This window comes from Accipiter gentilis, chromosome 32, assembly GCF_929443795.1.
Source record: "Accipiter gentilis chromosome 32, bAccGen1.1, whole genome shotgun sequence".
Lineage (NCBI taxonomy): Eukaryota > Metazoa > Chordata > Aves > Accipitriformes > Accipitridae > Astur > Astur gentilis.
This window is the reverse complement of record NC_064911.1, coordinates 15,753,608-15,766,122: the sequence shown is the minus strand read 5'-3', so window position 1 is coordinate 15,766,122 and position 12,515 is coordinate 15,753,608. Positions and strand designations below refer to the sequence as shown.

General features: G+C 42.7%; 1 long non-coding RNA gene across 5 annotated transcripts in view; it reads left to right on the top strand.

Moving 5' to 3' along the window:
- The window catches only part of LOC126053083 (uncharacterized), an 83,868-nt gene that overhangs the window by 61,309 nt on the left and 10,044 nt on the right, over positions 1-12,515 (top strand). For 2 of the 5 annotated variants that reach the window (XR_007510259.1, XR_007510263.1), the window contains exons 3-6: positions 5,354-5,675; positions 7,177-7,311; positions 8,141-8,302; positions 9,993-11,924. This is a non-coding gene — a long non-coding RNA (uncharacterized LOC126053083). The remainder of the gene's footprint in view (positions 1-5,353; positions 5,676-7,176; positions 7,312-8,140; positions 8,303-9,992; positions 11,925-12,515) is intronic. The other 3 variants (XR_007510262.1, XR_007510260.1, XR_007510261.1) reach the window with 3 other exon arrangements.

The window sequence follows — 12,515 nt, the reverse complement described above, 5'->3', positions numbered from 1 at the left end:
AAGGGTATGATATACGTAATTTCAATAAGCTGGTAGTATTGTAGAGCTTGAATTGGAAAGTGATTCATTCCTGCATAACCTTACCGTACAACACGCTGCTGATAAATCAGACATGAAAGAATTTGTGATTCAAATTAAAACTTGTTTCAAGTAAAAGATACATTTTGTTGGTGGTGAGCCCTGAAGATCGGTAGTTTAGCTATGGCAAGCCAGCCAGACTGTGTTGTGAAACATATGTAATAATATTAAATAAATTATGGACTCATGCTGTGTATTCCTGGTTCTATAATAGAAGTGAGAGAGGGAAGGGAAGCAGGGGAGCAGATATACATTTAGCAGGCATATATCGCTCCCTGCAAAATTGGATGCACACCAACCTGTTCCCAGGATACAAAAGGCTAAGAAATTCAAGCATGCCTAATCAAATACCAAAGGAAAACACCTAATGCCGAAGAGATCTTTTCTCTCTCCTCAGACCTCTCAGGTGAACAGCTAGGGAGCAGATAGGAGGGCAAAGTGTCTTTAAGATCGATGCACCACCAGGGTTTGCTGGTAGATTCTCTGCTCACTTATACCATATATATAGCAGCCTCAATACTGGAAAAGCATCTTAATGCCCATTGCCTGACCATTTAATTTTCATCTAAATAGTAGTTTCAAACAGAAAGATCACATGGGTATTGCTGTCCTTTACTCATCCTAATCTGCAAACCAAAACCCTGTGTTAAGTAATCTGTTTAAGGAAACTCCGGTCCAGAGTTTTGCATGGAATCCCAGGACCCTGTGGGCTGGAAGCAGGTCTGGTTAGAGCAGATACCTCAGGGCCGTGTCTTGTCATGTTTTGAATCTCCCCAAGGATGGAAATTTCAATACCTGCCTGGGCCCCTCTTCCACTGTCTGACCACCCTTATAATGAAAACGTTCTTCCTCGTATCGTGCCAGATTTCCCTTTTCGCCGTCGCCTCTCATGCTTTTACTGCGCACTTCTGAGAGGAGTCTGGCTCCGTCTTTTCTGATCAAGCAGTTGTAGGTAGCAGTGAGATGTCCCCTGAGGCATCTCTTCTCCAGACTGAACAAACACACATCTCTCAGCTGCTCCTCAACACCTCGTGTGCTTCGGCCCCCTGCCCGCTATGGTACCTCTGAGCTGGACTCGCACCAGTGTCCTTCTCATACTGGAACCTTCTCGTACTTGTACTTCACAAAACTGTCCATAGGGTTTCCGTTGTGGTCTCAGCAGTGCCCAGAGAAAGGAGAAGGATCATCTCCCTAGAGATGCTTGCTGTGCCCCAGGACGCTTTTGGTTTTCTTTGCTTCAGGACCCTGCTGCTGGTTCATGTTCAACTTCTTGTCTCGCCAGGTCCTCTCCTGCCAAGCTTTTTTTCAGTCGGTCAGCCCACAGCATGTACTGCTGCGCAGAGTTGTGCCGTGCCAGGTACAGCACGTTGGTTTTGCTTTTGCTGGATTTCATGAAGTTCCCCAGCCTGTCTGGGTTCCTCTGAATGAACCTGCCCTCCTCCTCCTTCGTACTGACTGCTTCCCCAGGCAGATGTCCAGATCGTTAATAAAGATGTTGAACGGTATTAGCTCCATTATGAACCCTGAGGGTCACAACTATTAACCTGCTATCAGTTGGACTTTGTACTGCTGATCACCATCTTTTTATTTTTAGCCCAACAATCCAGACGATTTGCAACTCTTACCATCCAGTCTATAACTCACCTATTTAAGAATACTACAGAAGACCCTGTCAAAGGTCTTGCTAAAGGCAAGGTAAATATCCACTCCTCGTCCACGCTATCGGTCAGCTCCTCAGAGAAGGCGATCAGGCTGGTCAGGCACAATCTGCCCTTAGTAAATCCATACTGGCTGCTCCCAATCACCTTCTTGTCCTTCATGTGGCTGGAAGTGACTTCCAAGAAGATTGGTTCCCCAAGGACTGAGGTCAGGCTGAGCAGCCTGTAGTTCCCTGGATCTTCATCTTCCTTCTTGCCTGCCATCTCTCCAAGACAGTCTTTCCTCTAAAGGATGCAGGGAGACCAAAAGCTGATAAGTATCCACATCCAAAGTTCAGATCTCCAAAATTCCTGCTTGCTTTCAACTTACCTCTGAGGATATCTAAAACTACCAGCTTTCATGGATACTTATACACAGGAACATAGAAGCCACATCAGGATGTGCTGAAAAAAAAACCCCTAGGTTGGACAGTGCCAAGCAGAAAACTGAAAACTCACTTCAGCAGACAAATAATGTCCCAACTGTCTCCCTTTCCACACCCAATGGAGCATGTGAAGCAGACTTCACAGAACACCTCTTGTTCCCTTTCACCTGGAGGTTCAGTGATTAAAACTCTCATGCGAAATGGGAATTGCACGGATCCGTTTTCCTCTTCTGCCTGAGGAAACCAAAGCTTTATATGTCACTCCTACCAGAGGTGTGTCTACCCTGCTCTTAAAATCCTATGTGGACAGGATTCCCTCGACTTCCCAAAGCAATTTGCTTTACTGCTGCACAGTCCTCCATCTTGTCTTTTCACCTTTTTTTTTTTTTGTGACACTTTAAGCTTGTGACTTCTTGTCATTTCCAGAAAGGAGAATAATGCACCCACTTGCTGTGTTTTTCCCTACCAGCAATGTAGGAACCACTTTGATCATCCTGTTACTCTTCTGCGCACACTCTCTACACTTTTGGCACAGTGTCCAGAGTTGGATGCAGCCAACTCCCCGCTATGCTGGGCAAAGAGTCTTTGACATGCCTTAAAAACATTACCCTTGTTTATGCATCCTAATTTGTCGTATGCCTTTTTCACAACAAGAGGACATTGCTGACTCACATTCCATTTGTCACCCACTGTAGTCCCCAGATCCTTTTTGAAGGACTGCTACTAGCCAGGTGTTCCCATGTGAAACATGGTCTTTTCTCTTTCTCCCTCTCTTTCTCTCTCAGTTTTGATTTTTTTTTTGGGGGGGGGGGGGTGTCTCACGGGTGGTCGTAGGGGATGCCATCGTATTTGATTTGAAAGGTTAGAGGTGTGGCTCTTCAGGAGGGATTTCAAGCTGTAGAACCCAAATGACTAAGCTGTCTCTGTACTCTGCAGTCATGAACTGCTCACCCAGGCCTCTCTAATTGTAATGCCACAATTTCCCTGTGTTTTGAAAACCAAATCTTCAAAGGGTCTGGAGATTTAAAGGCTCTGCTGAAGCATTTGGTGCCCTTTGTGTAGATCACCATCTCCTGAATCACAAAGACTGGACTCAGTTATTTGCTTCTATAGGGATAAGACGTTTTGGTGAAGTCCCCGTGTGAGTTGGTTTTAGCTCTATCCACTGAAACTGTACTGGTACAAAGAGAACTGCCAAAGGTGAAGGTCAGGTGAAACCCAGCATCTAAAAGAAAAATACATACACAAACCCTTCTGGATCCTGTGACTTTTCCCTTTGAAAAAGTAAAATTTGACTCACTATCAATGCTAGTAACACATGCCTAGTTGTAATGAATAGTAAGTGCCCTGTTTGTATTTGACCTGAAAGTAAAATAGATTCTGAAGTGTTAGGAAGCAAGGAACATCAAACAGCCTGAGAGTTAAATACCTTACTGCAATGGCCTGAAACGAATGTGACCCAGCAAGGCTTTGTCGGGAGCCAGAGGATTTTTTTGAAATCATAACGCTATTCTTGTGCATGGTACGCACACAGTGCGAGAACCTTGCTACCCAAAAAAGCAGTCTGGAAGCGCATTTTACAGCAGGCTTTTTTAAAGTACTAACTGGAGGAGCTTTTGTCCTACCAAGGGGCATGCCTGGGTGCGGACACGGACTGTTTCAGCGCGGCTGACTCTTTCCCAGCCGCGGGGAGAGAAGGGGACGGGCAGGACATGGGTCCTGTCTGGGGGAGATGGGGAGGACGGCCGGGTACGGCCCCAGGAGATCTCCCCATGGGTGGAAGGACATCAGGAATCAAGGTCTCCTATCCCTATTTGGTACCTGCACAGGGACTCACTGGAGTCTTCAGCTAATCCCTAATTATTGGTGAGTATGTGAACAAGAACATTAGCTGCTTGAAAGTTGCTGGGAGCAGGAGGAAGAAGGGGAAAGAGCACCAAAGGTTTCCAGGACGTCTCTTCTACTTCCACATACACCATTCCAGAAAAAATTCAATATTGAATTTTGCTGTAAATCCTGCCATAGTCCCGTGAGGTACTCCTGTTACTTCCACATTACCAACTGATACTATAGAAAGGGTTAATATTTTTTCTGTTTCTCAAAGTGCTGTGACAGTCCAAAAAGTGACCAGAATTACTAGCCAAATGGCGTGACGCTAATGTGGGTTCTGCAACCGTGCAGCTGCTGCCCTGGCATTCTCTGGTATGTAGAAAGCAATAGTTGCATATATTAATTACACCGGCAGGGAGACAGCAAGTTTGTGACAGTGCTTAGAGGAAATCTGAATGCACGTGGCATTTACACAGAAGAACAGAAAAGGTAGCATGCAATGATGTTTCCTTTTTACTGGAAATTTAAACAGTCCCTTTTGTAACTCGGGCACTCTGGCATACGACGAAGCGAGTGGAAATGTATTTTTAAGTTAATGCATAGGTTTACTGCCTTTAAATGGTTTTAATTACCTCCCTCCAAAGGTTTTTTGGCATGTGTCAGCTCGGATAAATAATATCTGCAATGTCCTGCTTGCTTGCGTCTCTGTTATCTTGGGGGATGTTTTGCAGGTTCCCAGACCTGGGTCCTTGGCTGTCACAGATCGGCAGTGACTACCTAGAGCACATGTAGCGAGACTGATTAATATTGACCGCGGGTAGCACTCCCCGCCGCACCACCGCCGTGGAGGCCTTGACAGCTCCATGACCCTCGTCCCCGCACCGTTCCCTCCCTCCAGCTCCCTCCAGTTCTGCTACTTGAACAAAGCCTCACATCAGCATTGTTTACGGCAGGAACTCGGCCAAGGAAGTCATAACAAGACAATAGACATATAATCTGATAACCTTGTTAGCTTGGTTGAATCAGAGCTCCTAACAAGTAGAAGAGTTTAGTAAAGTGCAATAAAAATATTGCAATATTTGTTGTCAATGGCTTTTCAGCTTTGCCTTTGAAAACGTAGCATTTCTTGTGCTTTTATTTAAGATTAAAGCTAAGCTCAAGGACACTAAACAAAACAACATGAACAAGGTCAGACATGACTTAAAAAAACCACCACAACAAATGTTAACTAGAGCAAGCAGACAGACTTCTTCATTGTGTTCAAATAGCAGCAAGTAAAACTATATAAAAAGATGTGAATGTTCCATTCCAAAAATCTCAGCACAGTAACAATCTACAATGCACTGTTTCATATTTTACTAGGACTAGGCTGTGACAGTGCCCCAAATCCTAAATGAAGAACAACGTGTATTAGCACTGTCATGTGCGCAACTGAAGAGCAAATCGTTGACCCCGACCGTGTCAAAGCAGCTGTGGCATCACCCAATGCTCCTCTGGGAAAACAGTCTGAACTGCCCAAACGCCTCCCTTCCCACAGCAATTTCCCTGATCCGACCGGTGCCCCGTAGCAGGAAAGAAGCCAGAAGGCAGCACGTCCCACGCCGCCGTCACTCCTGGGCCGCGCTTCCCGAGAGAGAGTGCACGTGTGTGCGGGCACGCGTACTAGTTAGTTAACAACCGACAGGTCGTAAATCGTATTTTTCTTTATCTGTGACTATTAATTTTCTCTCCGTTACCCAACCATAATGACTGTATCTTTCATTTTAAAGCATTCTGGGTTAAAGTTCATTGAAGACATTTATATATACTTGAACAAACAGTTGTGTGCGGTATTAAATAATGTCTGTAATAGCTAGAAAGGGAGAATGCATTATCTGTGGTCTCGACTTTCTTTCCCTGGAGGAATCATATATCACGTGGGATAGGAATGGCATTTTGATTGTACCATTTCCCAGATGCTAGAGAAAAGTCATAACGTGAGATGCTGTTTAAGCATGGAGGGTTTCTTAATTAAGGGAATGAAAATTAATGAAATTGGTAGCATTGTTCTATTTTTTGGCAAGGTGAGTGGAAAAGAAAATTTACCATATATAAATAGTTGGAGGAAACCCTGCAACCCAGATTCATCTGTCTTGCAGTATTTCTGAAAGTAGCAGTAGTGACTAAAAAGTAAACTGTTTCCTGGGCAATCTGCCGAGCACTGAGCACTCCTGAAAATCAGGTCACTTGTCTGTGTGCCAGAAAATAGATTTAGGGATCTAACTTCAGGCAACCAGTCCTGAAAGTACAGTGAAGGATCAGTCTTGAGGAAACTTACTGCTCCATCTGTATAGTTACATCAGTGTAATTTTCCACGTAGGCATTCTTTTCCTAGAATAAATTGCCTTGTTTATCTTAGGGAAGCTATCTTAGGAGCTGCTTTCCCTGGCAGAAAACAGTTGCAGTTATACCGGTAGGTCTGTGGATTGTTTCTATCAGAATAGCCAGCACAGTAAAGCTATGAATTTTGAGAAAAGGAAGCTATATTTTTAAAATGCAGTTTTGGCAGTATAAGTGCAATTCAGTAGGAAGTCCTGCTGATGTGACTGCATTGGAGATCACGTTTTTTACCGCTTCACATTGTGCTACCTGAGCTAGCAAGAATGTGACTGTATTTGAGTGGCAGGACAGGGTCCTCACTGTATTGGATGGGAAGAGGATGAGGAGTTCCAAATCCGTTTCACATGGCCAGCAGAGGCAGGGGAAAAATCCTACACGGAGCTGCAAGGGATGGATCAGCCAGTTCCCTCTTCTTCCCCTCTCCTCCATAGTAAGCAGGCTACACTGATGTGCAAGTAATTATTTAAGGCTGGGGAGATTATTCTGACCTATAAAAAAACCAGTTTCACAGTAAGCATTTTCCTTCACATATTTCTTCCTCAGCCTCATAAACAAGGCCTGAATGCTATTCATATCTTTAAAAATCTCATTGTTTAGCAGGAACCTTTTAGTGTTTTTATTCATTTTATCCAGTGGAATACTCAGAATTTTCTATGCTGAGTACATTACCGAAGCCATATTTCAAATCACAGCACTCTGGGCTAACAAGAAAAAGGCTCCTGGAGGGGGAGTTTCTTGGGGTTTTTAATATTTTTTTTTTCACAGATCACAAAAGACTTTAACAGCTTTTTTTTTAATAAATACAGCTGCTACAAATGCAATACTACTTCACGGCACTGCTGTCTGAATCTCCATGTGCCTCTGAGCAATAATCCTCTGCTGAAGATCAAGAACCTCAGCTACGGTCCTGATCCAGCAAACAATGTAACTACAAGTTTAAAGTGAGTATTATCTGCTTACCTGATTTGCTGGTGTCTGGAACAGAAAGGATGAAATTTCTGTTCTAGTAGAAACCCTTTGACTAAGAGAGCTGAGGTCTGTATGAAACCATGCAACTGCTTACTTAATTTCTGCTGCTGGAAGGTGTGCTCTGGGTATTCTACAGCTGTGCTCCAAAACCTTGTAGAATATGAGTTTTTAGTTCTGCTAATGATGCATGATATGAAAGATTAGTGTTTGGATAGCTGTTAATCCCCTGAAACTTCTACTGAGAAAGAATAATTTTTCACTGAAGTGTATTAAATAGTATCAAAATAGTTTCACCTTTCAGAAAAATCCCATAGAATTAAAAGAAAATAAGGGTTTTTTCAAATAAATGTTTTATGACATTGAAGTAACTATTTTTAAGATCACAGGGAGTACTATTTATTATTCAGTTCAATAATATTTGTCATCGGTCTTTGTTTAATACTAGCAGAGAAAACAGGACTCTTCATTTCTATCCTTTTTTTCCAGTTAGGGAAGGCACATGGTGAAAGAGTATACCTGCATGTTTTTTGCGCCTTCTCTCTTATTGTATTCTCTAGTACTTGCAAGTCCTTTGTCATCTGAGGAGATTGTTGTTTTTTTCCAAGGTGAAACTTTGAATAAAATTACATTTACTATGTTCTTGTTTAATGAGCTATGTTTGATTTGTTAATTAGCATCTTAATGAATTTCAGGTGAAAGAACAAAAGTTATTTTCAGCCTTGAATAGAACTATTAAGGTTGTAAAAGTAGATTTTGGAAAGCATTTTAAACTTACTTTAAATATTTGTATTTAATCACCAGAAGTCTACTGCAGATTGTGTCATCCCCTCTGGACTTGAGGAAGGTGCTGAGCACTCACAGGTCTTGTGGATCTAAAGAGGAGCTGGACATACTTTGCACAATCTCTTCTTTGATGGCTCAAGACATGCAGGCTGATCTTATTACCACATCCTCAGGAAGCATGTAAAATAATTTTTTTTGCATACAGTAGCCATTTGCCCCATTAACCATTTTCAGAGGAATCTAATATTTTGTAGTTTCTCCGCTGTATTTCTTTCCATTATTTTGGCCCAAGGGAAAAAAACCAGGCAGCCCAGAATTAACTCAGATTTCCCACAGGTGTCTCCCAAGCTTGATAAGCAAATAGATGTGACTCTTGTCACGACCAGTCAGAGAAACGAGTGTCAGCTTTTGACACTATTCCTTCTCCTAGCCTGAGCAATGTTACGGGTACTTCTGCTTAAAAGAGTCGCAGCAACCCTGAACATCTCTTCTTCCGTCAATACCTGTCAGTGCCTCCCCAAATGCTTCGCAAGCCCCTGTAGCTCCCGCGTGCCTGTCTCACGATGTTCAGTTTTACCATCTAGATGCCTTACCCTCATAAACCATTGAATTTCCTCTTCCAGTCACGTCCTTTGTTCATCTGCACTCGATACGGTTCCGAGCTCTAGATCCTCACTCTGACTTTCTGTTTGCTAGAAACTAATCCCATCTGCCGCTGCAGATTTCACATAACAATGTGAAGTTTTTGTTGGTGCCTATATGCAGTCTTCGGACACAGAAAATAGCATAGGTCCTTCTGTCTCACTGACAATAATGCTGCTGGCTTCCAAACGTGGAAAGCAAAGTAGATTTGCTTTCCCCGTGCAGGAATCCTGACTTTCCTCTTTGGTTTAGGATTTTTTTTGTCTTACAAAAGCCTGTCTTTGATAGAAGCAGCTCCAGCCTGAGGTGCCTCTATATATTCAAGCTATGTATGCACACACCTAAGCAGCATGACAGCTCTATTGCAGCATAAAATAAGAACTGCTTACTCTGTCTGAGCTTTGAACAATTCGCAATTGTTACGTCTGCTTACAGCCACATAGCAAGTCAAAAAGGGCAATGGGAACCGATCCGTAGAGCGAAACCATTACATCTGGAGACTTGGCGTTCACCCTCTGAGTGCAGAGCGTGATTTCTTCAGATTTACTGTAGTCGAGCCCATTAATGCCCATTAGTGGTTGGAGCACGGTAGGTGTGTTCCTGGATCATTCCTTTGGGTTTGGTTTCAGCTGAAGGAAATCCAGTCCACGCTCTGAGACTGTCCCATGGTGCACACCAAAGCACCGCAAGCAAGAAGGGTTGAGAGAGTAGTTTCAAAAGTTTACTCCAGATCCAAATTAAAGCGCTAATTTAAACACATCCAGTAGGCCAGGTGAAAGGTGACATCGTCTTACTCTTTCCCAGAAATAAGAGTTCCTAAGGTAAAATTTAGGCTGCAGCGCTAGAGGACATGCATTTTCTGCACTGCGAACTTGGTACTTTCCCACCTCTGAAAGTATTTGTCTTGTCACTTGTTTATCCTGTTTGGGCAATCCATCAAAGTAGCAGGAAAAGGATAAAAGCAAGCAGATTAAAGCTAAGAAAGCTATTTGCAAATCTTTGGATTAATTGAAGGGCTACTAAGAAGGTTATAGTCACCCAGTTTAGGCGTATGTAATTGTGCTGCAGCCCGTGCTAAAAGGGAAGGAGCAGTGTCTGCCAGCCACTTGGTTTTCGCTTTAATGGCTGGGGGCTGTGGTTCAAGCCAAGATACAACCTGAGTTAGGACGAAATCAGTTCTTTGTCTCCATCACCATCTTCCTCAGGATCTCCTCATTTGGACTTGCAGGAGACACCACTGAAACAAAAACGCATCTGCCTGGTGACCCAAGGAGCAGCAATGTGATCCGTGCCTCCCACACCACAGCCCACTTCTACAGAGGTTTGGCCAAGCTCCCGTTCCTGGTTATTGTGGTGAGAAAATAAGGCCATAACAAGGACTACCTAGTAATGAAGCAAAGGCTAGAGGATTTAATGACGCTTTTCCTTGGCTGCAGTTGCAGAGATAAATCTGTGCTTGCTAGTAGCCCACTCAGTCTCTCGTTGTCTCTCACTAGCGTATGACTAAATCTAATCACTTTGGTGACGTCTTCGCTTCCATAAACTCTCAAGGAGAAGGTTTTCCAATTAATTTCCCTAAATCCTTATGAGCAGGCTCTGAAATCTGAGTGGAATGACACTTGAGGTGAACACTGAAGAAAGCATTATCTTCTCTGAAAGAACATGGGGAAGTGTAGAGAATTTGGCCCTACCATTATCTTCCAAGAGGCTGAAAGTTGGACTGCACTGGCCCCCTTCTAGGACTGTGTTTGTCACTGAATATTCCTCCCAAATTACCAGTCTTGCCACACCCTCTCCAGCATACAACAGGTAAGACAAATGCAACAGATATTTTTATTCTCCACTAGGAATGCCTAAACCTAAGTATTTAAAAGGGGCAAGGTACGTTCTATTGTTACTAAATCTGTATCGCTCCTTCATTAATAATCTGAAGATCTGAATGGGTCTTTGGCCAATAGTATCTTCTGCTGCTTTTTTCAATATGTTACACAATTTCCTTGTGTGGTGAAAGGAGGTAAAGGCAGGTTGAAAGTCAGTGTCTAATCTCTTTGCATTAGTGAAACACTATGAATAAAGATTATCAGTATGAAGTATAAGAAATTCTTATCTAGAAACAAAAGCAGTGTCCCTGGAATGAAGCGTTTGGATTATATTGCTGGTTTTCCCCTATCCAGTCCTGTTTGGTATTTATTTAACCATAAATTTTACTGTAGAGATGCATTCTGTCACATTTCAGTAAAAACTGCAATACATGCAGTGTTCATTTGAGGAAAATGCGTGGCTTCCGCTTTCTAAACAGAAAATTATGTTTTGAATGTCTATGATGAATCTGAGATATTCATGCCATAATTAAAAATTAAAACCAAGATTTAGAAAAATTTTCTCCTTGTAAGCACATAAGTGAACCCATTGTCAAAAGTTAAGAGTAGCAAGAATCTGCAATTGGCTTCCTAAAAATGGATTGAGGGGTTTAACTAGAGGGGCCTCTAGGAAAAAATCTTGGCCTATATTGATAGAAATCCATTCTTCTGTGGTAGAACAGTAAATGTGTGTTACCGTATTGGGAATATAAGGTCTTTCACTGAAATGGATAAAATAACTAATATCGTTGTTATTGCTATACACTGTCGTATTATTACAATAATTGCACAGTTATGATCAATACAATTGCAGCCATAATAGCAATAAGAGCACTGTACATATCTTGGAGAAGGTAAAATAATGTTGTCTAAGATCTCAGAAACAAAGAACACTGTTCCTTCTGACTAGTTTTAGGCACCTACTGTATCCAGCTGCACTGGAGGCACAGCTCCCTCATCTCTGCAGGCTCAGAGGAGCCTAAGGAGACCGCGCCACGTTGGAGTTGGTTGGTGTGAAAAACCCTCTTGGTGACCGCAGGAGACTCAAACGGGGGGTCTGAGGAATTTGGAGGTGTCCATAGGAGAGCTGTGGAGGAAGGGGAGTGAGCAGTGATGGGCCGGGCTTGCCAGGGATGGTGAGCGGCTGCCACCAGCATGAAGGAGCCAGTGGGAGCTGGAAGCTCCCTAACAGCACTGGGATGGTCACAAGCAAATAGCGCAGGAAGATAATTGGGAAAACAAGATCTCCAAGAAAAAGCTGTGAACGGGTCGTCTCTGCATCCTGGCCAGAGGGACAACAGGTAATGAAAATCTCAGCTCCTCACATCCCTCACAGGGAACAGGGACAGAAAAGGGGGATGTTGCTGAGTAATAAACAGCGCGGTCTCTATTTCCTGTGCATGGTAGAGTCGGAATAGTGATCCTAGGATTTTATACCCTTCTGAAAACAAATAGATTCCTTCCAAAGGGTGAAAACAACCAAAAGACAAATTGAAAAAAAAAAAATTCCCCTTAAAGATTATATAGGGTAAATTCCCATTATCTTTTTATTAATGTGATGTTTGACTGGTGAGGATTAGCAACCCCATATCATATTCCTCAGTAGCTTCTTTTTTGAAACAGCACAGGACGTTTTGTTCGCCATAGAATGTGGTTTTGTAAAGGCATACAGTTTGTAAAGCCATAGAATAAACTATTGATACATCTGAAATATCAACTGCATTTCAGGGCTCCTTTACCTCTCTGCAGCTACCATTACTTCACTAGATTCCATATAAAATACATAGAAGGCAGGGAAGGTGTCTCTGAATGTAAAGAGATTAAAGTCATTCCTGAAACATCCCCAAATCTATTGTGGTTTACAGCTCAATTGGCTTTTTAAACAGAATTAC